Source organism: Triticum aestivum, chromosome 2D (genome assembly GCF_018294505.1).
Source record: "Triticum aestivum cultivar Chinese Spring chromosome 2D, IWGSC CS RefSeq v2.1, whole genome shotgun sequence".
NCBI classification, from domain to species: Eukaryota; Viridiplantae; Streptophyta; class Magnoliopsida; order Poales; family Poaceae; genus Triticum; species Triticum aestivum.
In genome coordinates, this window is record NC_057799.1 from 527,788,481 (window position 1) to 527,800,650 (window position 12,170).

Consider the following 12,170-nt stretch of genomic DNA (forward strand, 5'->3'; position numbering starts at 1 on the left):
CTAGGGAGGGAGGGGGCGACGGTGGCGGGATGGAGGAGGGAGAGGACGTAGGACGGAGGGGCGACGACGGTAGCAGCTGGCGGCACTGCGGCGGCGGCGGACGACGGGGTGAGGGAGGGGATGGAGGATGGAGTGGCGAGTGGAGAGTGAGGGACGGGTGTAGAAGATATGATGGCTTTAGCAGTAGGGATCTTCAGGGAAATGCGCTACTACTAAACTCTATAGCAGTAGCGCTTTATACAATAACACGCTACTGCTAAGGCTAAGCATGTAAAAATGAACATAAAAAATACATTGGTCCTGAATGATCTTTTTGTGTAGAATCTAAATAGTCAACATGAATCCTCACCTGTTTAGGTACATGTGAAGATTCATATTGCGGCCATAAATCCTACACATAGAGTTCAATGAAGACCAAGTGCTTGTGATAGTTTTAGAAATAACATATTTATGGTGGTCAACACCCTGTTCGCTTAGCAGTATGGGACTAAACTTAGTTGCAAGAGGGGATGATACTTAGCCGCAGCGTGTGTTGGCGAAATGTGCTACTGCTAAGTACGTTAGCAGTAGCGCGTCTTTGTAAAGGGTGCTACTACTATACCTAGTCTGGGGGCAACGCCCTGGCAATTGTAGTAGCAGCGCACTTTTCACATAGCGCGCTACCTCTAATGGGTTATTAGTAGCACGGTTTATGTAGAGCGCTGCTAGTAAGTAGCAGTAGCGTCTGTTTTTAAACCGCGCTGCTGGTAAGATTCTGTGTATAAGGTTTTCCCTAGTAGTGCCACTACAAAGCACCTCTTCCCGTTGCATGATAAATAGATCAAGTTGGCCAAACAAAACCCAAATATCGGAGAAGAAATATGAGTTATAAGAAATCATGCATATAAGAGATCAAAGAAACTCAAATAACTTTCATGGATATAAAAAGAGAAATCTGATCATAAACTCAAAATTAATCCGATCCCAACAAACACATTGCAAAAAGAGTTATATCATATGGATCTCCAAGAGACCATCGTATTGAGAATCTAGCGAGAGAGAGGAAGCCATCTAGCTACTAACTACGGAACCGAAGGTCTACAAAGAACTACTCACGCATCATTGGAGAGGCACCAATGGAAGTGGTGAACCCCTCCATGATGGTGTCTAGATTGGATCTGGTGGTTCTGGACTCTGCGGTGGCTGGAATTGATTTTCGTTGACTCCCCTAGGGTTTCTTGAATATTGGGGTATTTATAGAGCAAAGATGCGGTCTAGGGGCACCCGAGGTGGGCACAACCCACCAGGGCGCGCCTGGGCCTCCTGGCGCGCCCTGGTGGGTTGTGCTCCCCTCGGAGCACCCCCAGATGTCTACTATGCAACTTTATTCTTGTAGACACGTGTTGGGCCTCCAAGCGCAGAGTTTTGTAGGACAGTAGCAATTTTCCCACAAGTGGATGACCTAAGGTTTATCAATCCGTGGGAGGCGTAGGATGAAGATAGTCTCTCTCAAACGACCCTGCAACCAAATAGAAGAAATCTCTTGTGTCCCCAACACACCCAATACAATGGAAAATTGTATAGGTGCACTAGTTCGGCAAAGAGATAGTGATAAAAGTGTAATATTGATGGTAGAAATATATTTTTATAATCTGAATAAATAAAAATAGCAAGGTAGCAATTGATAAAACGGAGCACAAACGGTATTGCAATGCTTGAAAACAAGGCCTAGGGTCCGTACTTTCGCTAGTGCAATCTCTCAACAATGCTAATATAATTGGATGATATAACCATCCCTCAAAGTGTGACGAAGAATCACTCCAAAGTTCCTATCTAGCGGAGAACATAAGAATAAATTGTTTGTAGGGTACGAAATCACCTCAAGCCATTCTTTCCGTTCGATCTATTCAAGAGTTCGTACTAAAATAACATAAAGCTATTCTTTCCATTCGATCTATCCTAGATTTCATACTAAAATAACACCAAAGCAAATTCATATTCATAATACTCAATCCAACACAAAGCACTTCAAAGAGTGCCCCGAGATTTCTACCGGAGAAACAAAGACAAGAACGTGCATCAACCCCTATGCATAGATTACCCCCATGTCACCTCGGGAATCAGAGAGTTGAGTGCCAAAACATCTATCAAGTGAATCAATACGATACCCCATTGTCACCACGAGTATTCAACTGCAAGACATATATCAAATGTTTTCAAATCCATAAAAGTATTCAATCTGATAACAACGAAATCTCAAAGGGAAAACTCAATTCATCACAACAAGATAGAGAGGGGCAAACAGCATATGATCCGACTATATTAACAAAGCCCGTGATACATCAAGATCGTGAAATCTCAAGAACATGAGAGAGAGAGAGAGATTAAACACATAGCTACCGGTACAAGCCCTCAGCCCCGAGGGTGGACTACTCCCTCCTCATCGTGGTGGCCGCCGGGATGATGAAGATGGCCACCGGTGATGATTTCCCCCTCCGCAGGGTGCCGGAATGGGGTCTAGATTTGTTTCTCGTGGCTACAGAGCCTTGTGGCGGCGAAACTTCTGATCTAGGTTAACCCTGAGGGTTTGCAGAATGTTTGTGAATTTATAGGGTAAAGAGGGGGTGTGGGAGGCCACCAGGGTGGGCACAACCCACCTGGGCGCGCCTGGGCTCCTAGGCGCGTCCTGGTGGGTTGTGCCCCCCACGGGGCACCCCCCAGGTGCTGCTCTGGCCCATTGGTGGTCTTCTGGTCCCAAAAAAACTCCAAAAAGTTTCACTGCGTTTGGACTTCGTTTGTTATTGATTTCTTGTGATGTAAAAAAACATGAAGAAAACAACAACTGGCACTTGGCACTATGTCAATAGGTTAGTACCAAAAATGATATAAAATGATTATAAAACATCCAAGAATGATAATATAACAGCATGGAACAATAAAAAATTATAGATACGTTGGAGACGTATCACCCCCCAAGCGGAGCCTTGGCCCATTGACACTACTAGGAAAAGGGCTATAGATAATATGGACACTAATGGCGCACCAGACATGTGGTGCGCCACTACTATATAGCAGTGGCGCACCATGTGTTGGTGCGCCATTAGTGTGATAGACACTAATGGCGCACCACAACCATGGTGCGCCACTACTAACAATTGTTTTTCCAAAAATACTAATGGCGCACCAGGGCACAGTGCGCCATTACTAGTTTTAACTAGTAATGGCGCACCAGTCACCCCGTGCGCCACTACTATCATTTTTTTGCAAAACTACTAATGGCGCACCGCCAGCTGGTGCGCCATTAGTAACCAAGGTTACTAATGGCGCATTTGTAGGTGGTGCGCCATTAGTAACCTGGGACCAGCTAGATATTTTGGACAGCCACCCACACACTCACTTTCCCCACTTCATTCTCTCCACCTCCTCCTCCAAGCTTGTCTCGGCTGCCTCCTCCTCCTCACCTCATTTGCACCATAGATTCATCCAAATTAACTGGTTAAATTACCTTTTTTTGATAGGTAAGTAAGGGAAAGCTTTATTTATGTTGTAGATCTACTTTTTTCTCCCTCCAACAACGTGCGCATGCACTTTTTATGGCCTAGCTAGATCTATGTATGTTTGTGGTGTTGCATATATGTTTGTGTTTGCAGGTACCGGTATTTGAAATGCGATAGTTTCCAATATTTTGCCGGAATGTTGATTCATTTCTGTTTCGGCGAGAATTTTGGCACTATGCATTCTTTTTGGTCCTATTTTTAGGCAAAGTCATGCCAAATTTTTTCTTGGTTCTAAAATATCGTTTTGCTCTACCCCGCAGGCGACCATGGTCCGCACGATGACCGAAGGCATCGTGAATAGGTTTTTGAGCTCCGCGCAGGCCGAGATGCTTCAAAAGAACGAGACGGAGATAAGATGTCCGTGTCGAAGATGCAAGCTGAGGAGCCTTATGGACCCGGATTCCGTACAGGTGCGGGACCACCTGCTCTTGCGTAGTTTCATGGATGGCTATCGGTGGCAAGGTGATGAAGTCGTCCATGGGGGCCGGGCAAGAAATGCGGAAGGGCAGCAAGACAACCGCGGCGAGGGCGGGCGAGAAGACGAAGAATCTCCAGGACATGATCACGAAGTAGATGCAGTACACAGTCATCATGTAGAAGATGCCGGACATGGTGATGAGGAAGATGCCGGAACAGACGAAGGGCATGATCATGAAGATGAAGATGCCGGAGCAGACGACGATGGGCTGGGTGCAGGACCCTCATATTCAAGAGCTGCTTCTCAAGTAGACGGATAACGCAAGAGCTGCCGCCCGAGAGAAAGCCAAGCTGGATCAACTGGAGATAGACGCGGTTACTCCATTGTATGAAGGATGCAGGCCCGAGGATACCCGCCTGAAAGTAACGCTCATGGCTCTGGAGATGAAGGTAAAACACAAAATGACCGACGCATGCTTCGACGAGAACATGTCATTCTGGCACGAACGTCTTCCCAAGGGGAACAAGTGCCGACCAGTTTCGAGGAGGCGAAGAAAATCGTGTGTCCTCTGGATTTACGCACATGAAATACCATGTGTGCATGAACAATTGCATCATTTATCGGGACGAGCACGCGGAGTCTACCATATGTCCGGTGTGCGGCATCACTCGATACAAGAAGAGGAAGAAAGCTCCTCGAAAAGTGGTGTGGTACTTTCCGATCACTCCTCGTCTGGAGCGGTATTTCGCGGACCCTAAGGTAGCAAAGCTCCTGCGTTGGCACGCGGATAGGGAGAAGAAGAAGCGAGAAGATGACGCAAATGATCCGGAGATAAATAAAAAAGACAAGATGCAGAGTCACCCTAAGGATGGGAGCCAGTGGCAAGCGTTGAACTTCGAACACCCAGAATTTGGGAACGATCCAAGGAACATCATGCTGGACACGAGCAACGATGGAGTCAATCCGTTTGGCAGCCGGAGAAGCACACATAGCACCTGACCTGTGTTTGTGTGGATGTACAACCTTCCCCCTGGTTGTGCATGAAGAGGAAGTACATTCACATGAGTATGCTAATTGAAGGGACGAAACAACCAGGGAATGACATCAATCTATATCTGTGGCTGCTGAAAGAGGAGCTAGACACGCTGTGGAAAACGCTAGCCAATACATGGGACACCGCAGAGAAAGAATATTTCCCTATGAGAGCCGCACTGCTTACGACGGTGCAGGACTATCTTGGTTACGGATATGTCGCGGGGCAGGTGGTCCACGGATTTTCTGGATGCGTCAGGTGCATGGATGACACAACGTATCGCCAGCTAGATAGAGATCCCGGGTCTTCGAAAACCGTGTTCATGGGACATCGAAGGTGGCTTCGCGACGACGACTCATGGAGGAAACGCAAGGATCTGTTCGATGGTGAAACCGAAACCTGAAGACGCCCGCGTACGAGGAGCGGCGAGGAAATAGACGAGCTATTGAAAAATTGGAAAGATTGCCTACTGCCGGGAAAGAAGAAAAAGGCGCCAGATCCGGGAAAGAAGCGAAAGGCGCCAGAGCCGCTGCTGAAGGTATGGAAAACGAGGTCTGTTTTCTGGGACTTGCCGTACTGGAAGATCCACCGTGTGCCTCACAGCCTTGATGTCATGCATATCATGAAGAACGTGTGCGAGAGTCTGCTTGGTACCCTGCTCAACATGCCAGAGAGGACCAAAGATGGGCCGAAAGCAAGGGCAAACTTGAAATCAATGGGCATCAGGAAGAAGCTTCACGCTAATGATGATGATGATGAGGCGAAGCAGGACACGGAAAGTCGTCGCAAAGGCAAAAAGGCCAGGAAGACCGGAAATGATTTCCCTCCCGCGTGCTTCACTCTAAGTCAGGAGGAGATCGATCAGTTTTTCACCTGCCTCGTAGGAGTAAAACTTCCTTACGGTTACGTGGGGAAGATAAGCAGATACCTAGACTCAGCGAAGCAGAAGTTCAGCGGGATGAAGTCTCATGACTGTCACGTGCTGATGACGCAGATACTTCCAGCTGCAATCTGTGGGATCATGGACGCGCACGTCCGTGAAACGCTATTTGGGCTATGCAACTTTTTCGACGTCATCTCTCGAAAGTCGGTTGGCGTGAGGCAACTCAGAAGGCTACAGGAAGATATCATGGTGATACTATGCGAGCTTGAGATGTACTTCCCGCCCGCATTCTTCGACGTTATGGTGCATCTGCTGGTCCATATCGTGGAGGATATCATCCAACTCGGGCCGATGTTCCTGCACAGCATGATGCCGTTTGAAAGGATGAATGGTGTCATCAAAGGATACGTTCGCAACATGTCACATCTAGAGGGAAGCATAGCCAGGGGCTTTCTGACCGAAGAGTGCATCTCCGACTGCACGAAATGTCTAGGCATCGAGAACCCCGTTGGTCTGCCCGTCAACAGGCACCTTGGCAGGCTCGCTGGAGGGGGTCACCGTGAGGGTCGCCGCGAAATGCATGTCGACTTCGAGGGTCGACTCGCCGACTTTGAAAGAGCAAAACTAGTCGCGCTACAACACATAGACGTGGTCGGTCCTTGGGTGGTAGAGCACAAAACCTTTATTGAGAAGACATACAATGACTGAGGCCAACAGAGGATGGACGGAGATATAATCAAAGAGCACAACTCATGTTTCACGCGTTGGTTCAAGCAGAAGCTTCTGTCGTACCCTTTACATGAGGATTCTTCCGCGGAAGAACAACTCATATTCGCCTTGTCACAGGGCGCCGAGCACAACCTGATGACGTATGAGGCGTACGATATCAATGGCTACACATTTTACACCGAGGGAAACGACATGAAGAGCGATGGTTATCAGAACTCCGGGGTAACAATGGAATCCTACACCGGTAACGACAAGGACAGATACTACGGAAGGATCGAGGAGATCTGGGAGCTGAGCTACGCTGGAGAGAAGGTCCCGATGTTCCGTGTCAGATGGGCAAAGAGCGTCCTAAAAGAAGACCGGTATTTCACCACCATGGTTATACCCGAAGCCAAATCCAAGACCGCGGGCGCAAACGCCACCGTGAAAAATGAGCCATGGGTACTGGCTTCCCAAGTGGACCAATGCTTCTTCATTACTGACCCGTCAAAGCCCAGTCGTGTTGTCGTGAGGAGAGGCAAAAGGAAGATCATCGGAATGGATGGAGTTGCCAATGAGCAAGACTTCGACAAGTACGGCGACCCGAAGATGGAACATGACGACGACGATGAAGTACCAGCATACACCACAAGAAGAAGCAGGACCACCCTACCTAAAGGACGTCTGTTCAAGAGAAGAACTCCATTCACTAGTAGGAAAAGGGGCTTTTACCCCGGTTCATAAGGGCCTTTAGTCCCGGTTCTGGAACCGGGACTAAAGGGTCATTACTAATGCCCTAGCCCTTTAGTCCCGGTTCTTACACGAACCGGGACTAAAGGCCGTCCACGTGGCCGGTGCGGGGAGCCCAGGCAGGAGGGCCTTTGGTCCCGGTTGGTGCCACCAACCGGGACCAATAGGCATCCACGCATCAGCACCTGGCAGGAGCTGAGGTTTTTGTTTTTTTGAAAGGGGGTGGTTTAGGGGTTTTGGGGGGTTAATTTAGGTGTTTCATATATTGTGTTAGCTAGCTAATTAATAGAGAGAATGTCCTCTCTTATCTCCGTGCTTTGTCGACGCTACGTACTATATACGTATGGAGAGGAGTAGACACGCTAGCTAGTAATCAAATGAAGGAAACAGAAGATCGTCATGAACATATATATATGCATACAGAGAGAAGTGATATCGACCACCTCTCCTTTTCCGAGATATTGGTCGAACAACAAGTTCTCGTATATCTATCCGACACTACTGGCTACATATATACAATAATTATCTCTTACAATACAATCTCCTAATTATATTGTAGGAACACAGGGTCCACATAGTATTCTCCGTTTTCAGCGATCACGTGGTCAAGGAAGAATGCCGCCAATTCCTCTTGAATTCCTCGCATACGATCTGGTGCTAGGAGTTCATCCCGCTTCCGAAAAATCTAATTTGAAGAAGGGGGTCAATACATATATATATATGAATGAATGAAACTCAACACAAATGATGGTAATAAAATAAAATTGTGAATATTATTGCTTACGCACTTCATATTGTTCTTCAGTGTAGCCCCGCTCACAGGTATGGTAGCGGATGGACTCGCAAATGTAGCATCCACAGTAATTATTCCCGGGTTGCTGCCACAACCACTTTACAAGAAACAGAGGTCAATCAAACTGATAAGCAAGCATGCTAAATGGTATTGATCAAACTAGCGCTTGAATCACTAGGAGATGCGCGGAACATGCTACTATAGTACTTACTTTTGGGTGTCTAAATTGCAGCTGGTTCGGCAGTCCCGGGGCTTTTGAGGTGAATTTTCTCCAAACCCTGCCAGACAAAGAAAACAATTACTTGATATCAGGAAATGAACAAAGTTGCTGATATGGTGGATAATGATCGATTTAACTTACTTCTGGAGCATTTGAGTCATGTTCGCATAGTCCTGGGGATCTTTTCGTCTCGAGTCTAAGACGGTTACTACTCCCGGCTCAAGCTTAATCTCTAGGAGAATATAGTGGAAGCTGCGCATGCATGCATAAGTCATCAATTACATTACCATAACCTGGACTAATAAAGGGAAACCGAATATGCAGAAGACGGTAACACTCACTTGAAGTTGTAAGGAAAGAGTATTATATCTTTGTCTTGATTTATTACCAACGATTGTAGCAAGTTGGCCTCGGCTTCTTTGGCATGAAATTTAACCTGATAATCATCTATGAGATTTGTGTTAATGAACCCAATATCACCGATTTGTCTTTTCTTCAATTCGGCGATCTTCAATCTGCATAATATAGTGAGGATAAGTATAAATACATGCAATGAAAGAGCTGACCTATATAGAGAGACTTAATGACAGAAGTAGTACAACTTACAGACAGTAGCAAGTGATCGTTGTTTTATCGAGGGACATTAGATTGTAAAACTGGAAGAAATCCTCAAATGGAACATTCAACAGTTCAATTCCAACGAGGTCATGCTCCGGTTTAACTCTCAGCGTTAAAGTACTCATCCCATCAGACTCTCTGCAGGTTTTCATGTACCAATCATGTAGTCTTCGCATCATCATGCTTAGAGATTTGAGATCTTTGACGAGAGGCTTCCCGTAATGGTATTTGTGTTCGTCCACCTCCATGATTTCATAATGTACATCGTCGGGCAGGTAATCTCCAAGATCGGTATAACCGGGCACCATACCCGGATCATTAGCGATGATGTCTTTTGACACCTTGAGCGGGGGGCACGATTGGTTCTCTTGTTCGCTGAGCTGGGCAATTTTTTTCCCAGCTCGTCGTTCTTTCATCCTTTTATCACTGACAGTACTTCCCGACCGCTCCGCTTCGGCATATGCCTTTGCAAGAACGCGCTCATAGTTGCCTTTTGGCGGAGACTTTGGTGGTTTTGTCAGGGCAGCAAGAGTGCGCTTTGCTTTCACCGGATCTACCTTCTCCTCCGGAGGTGGATGTTTCTTTGCTTTGACCCCTTCAAAGAAGTTCTTCACTTCGGCTCGCACGATCTTCGCGTTCTCCTCCTCGGTCCTCTCATATGGTAACTTCTCTAGAGTCTTCAGAGAAGGACCGAATCTGTATTGCCTCCCGCCTCTGGCAGCTGTACTGCTAGACGCCGGCAGAGCAGACGGAGCGGCTGCGGCCGTCTTCTTTCCTTGCTTACGAGGCGGAGGAGAAGGACTACGACGCGCCGGAGCAGCCGCAGCAGCGGCGGGTCTCTTCCGCCCTTGCTGAGGAGGCGGAGAAGGAGGAGGCTGGCTGCTCTGGCGCGCCGGCGCTGGCGGAGAAGGAGGCGGAGTGCCGCCACGCGCCAGAGAAGGAGGCTGAGTGCCCTGATCACTCGCCGGAGGAGGAGGCGGAGTGCCCTTACTCGCCGGAGCCCTCCAGTTCGGAAGCTTGATGAGCTCCTTCCGCCATAGGCATGGAGTCTTTAGAGCTAAACCCAGTCGAGTCTCCCCTTCACCGGTAGGGTGGTCAAGCTGGAGGTCCTCAAATCCCTCCGTTATTTCATCCACCATCACCCTAGCATATCCATCTGGAATCTGCCGGCAGTGGTAGGTTGCGCCGGGTTCAGTAGGTAAAACAGAGCCAACAGCCGCCTTGACTTTCAAGTTCTGCCATTCCGCCATAAGGTGGCAATGTTGAGACTCCGTGATAGCATCCACGGGGTAGCTAGGAGTAGCCGCATGCTCCAGCTGAGGCAGCTCGGTGGAAGCCACGCTTCTTCTATGCTGAGATGGCGGTGTAGCTTCGGGGGCAGTTTCGGCATCTCTATTGCTGTCTCGTTCCTCTAGCACTTGAACCCTTTCGTGCAGACGCTGAATTTGGATCTGCTCAACTTTTTTCCTCCTCTCCTGGGTTTTGTAACCGCCCGCGTCCGGAAAACCTGCCTTCCACGGAACGGAGCCTAGCGTGCCTCGTGTCTGTCCAGGGTGCTCAGGATTCCCGAGGGCCATTGTGAGCTCGTCGTTCTCTCTGTCTGGAACGAATGTCCCTTGCTGCGCTGCATCGATATAGTGCTGAATCTTCTTGACGGGTATTGCAAGTTGCTCGTCCGTCCAACGACACCTCCCTGATACAGGGTCCAAGGTTCCGCCAGCCCCGAAGAACCAAGTCCGGCAACGGTCTGGCCAGTTCATTGTCTGTAGTTCGATCCCTTTATCAAGCAGATCCCTCTCAGACTTGGCCCACTTAGGTCGGGCTTTGAGGTAGCCACCTGACCCCGTGCGATGGTGAAGCTTCTTCTTCGCAGCATTCATCTTGTTTGTCGCTGACATCTTCTTACTCTTTTCCGATGTCTTGTGGGCCACAAATGCGGGCCAGTGATCTCTGATCTTCTCATACCGGCCGATGAATTAAGGTGTCTCTTCTTTGTCGACAAACGTTTTCAGCTCATTCTTCCACCTCCTGAATAGGTCTGCCATCTTCTTAAGAGCATGAGACTTCATTAATTGCTCTTTAACTGGCTTCTCCGGATCCTCCTCTGGCGGTAGGGTGAAATTTGCCTTCAGCTCAGTCCAAAGATCATCTTTCTGCATATCATTGACATAAGACACCTCAGGGTCTTCCTTCTTAGGCTTATACCATTGGTGGATGCTGATCGGGATCTTGTCCCTAACTAGAACCCCGCACTGAGCAGCAAAAGCATCCTTTGTCCGGAGGGGTTCAATCGGTTGGCCGTCGCGCGCGATTGCTGTGATCTCAAACCTTTCATCCGAGCGCAACTTTCTCTTCGGGCCTCGTCTCTTTACCGCAGTTGTGCTCGATCCGGAGCGCTAGAAAAAAGAAGAAAGACGAGTGTTAATTAATATGTGTACATACCAAAACAATGAATGCATCAATTAGCTAGTCAGCACAGGCTTAACTAATATATTTACCTGGCCGGACTTTGTTCGGTCACCGGAGCCGTCACCACGGGCTCCTTCTTGCACCAGCATTGGGTCACCGGAGCCATCATAATCATGTCTTTCCTCCTCCACTCTTCGATCACCACAGCCTGCTTCTTCACCCTGTTCTTCCAGACCATCATTGTCGTTAAGATACGACAAGATATCACCTCCGGCTAAGATTATGTCCCCCAACACCTTTTCTGCTTGCTCATCTCGTCCGTGCTCCATTGTTTCTGCAAATATTACAACATGGCAATTATTACACAAACATGACAGCAGGTGGATATATTAGTGCAAACGTAGACCTAGCTTATTCCAGGTTTGGGGTGGCCTAGGCAACGCTTCAAGGGTAGGGGCGCGGCGGGAGGGGGTAGGAGACCGACATCGTTTTTTTCTAGGGTTTGGGTGTCCTCGAGAGTTTTGGTCGAGCGAGAGGGCCGGGGGGTGCTCCCGTGGTATAAGTTATCACGGTCGAGAGGGGGTATACATATCGACCGTCCATCATGTCGAAGTTATCTGGGAGGGAGTTATATATATCGACAACGACGACATACATACACGGGAAAATAATGTTATCGGGGAGGGGGTATATATCGACCCCCCCACGTGTTGAAGTTATCGGGAGGGGGTTTTATATCGACAACGACGACATACATACACGGGAAAATAATGTTATCGAGGAGGGGGTATATCGACCCCCC

At 48.2% G+C, this 12,170-nt stretch overlaps 1 pseudogene; it reads right to left on the minus strand.

Moving 5' to 3' along the window:
- Positions 1–8,792: 8,792 nt before the first annotated feature.
- LOC123049775 (uncharacterized) lies at positions 8,793–11,697 on the minus strand (annotated as a pseudogene).
- Positions 11,698–12,170: the final 473 nt, after the last annotated feature.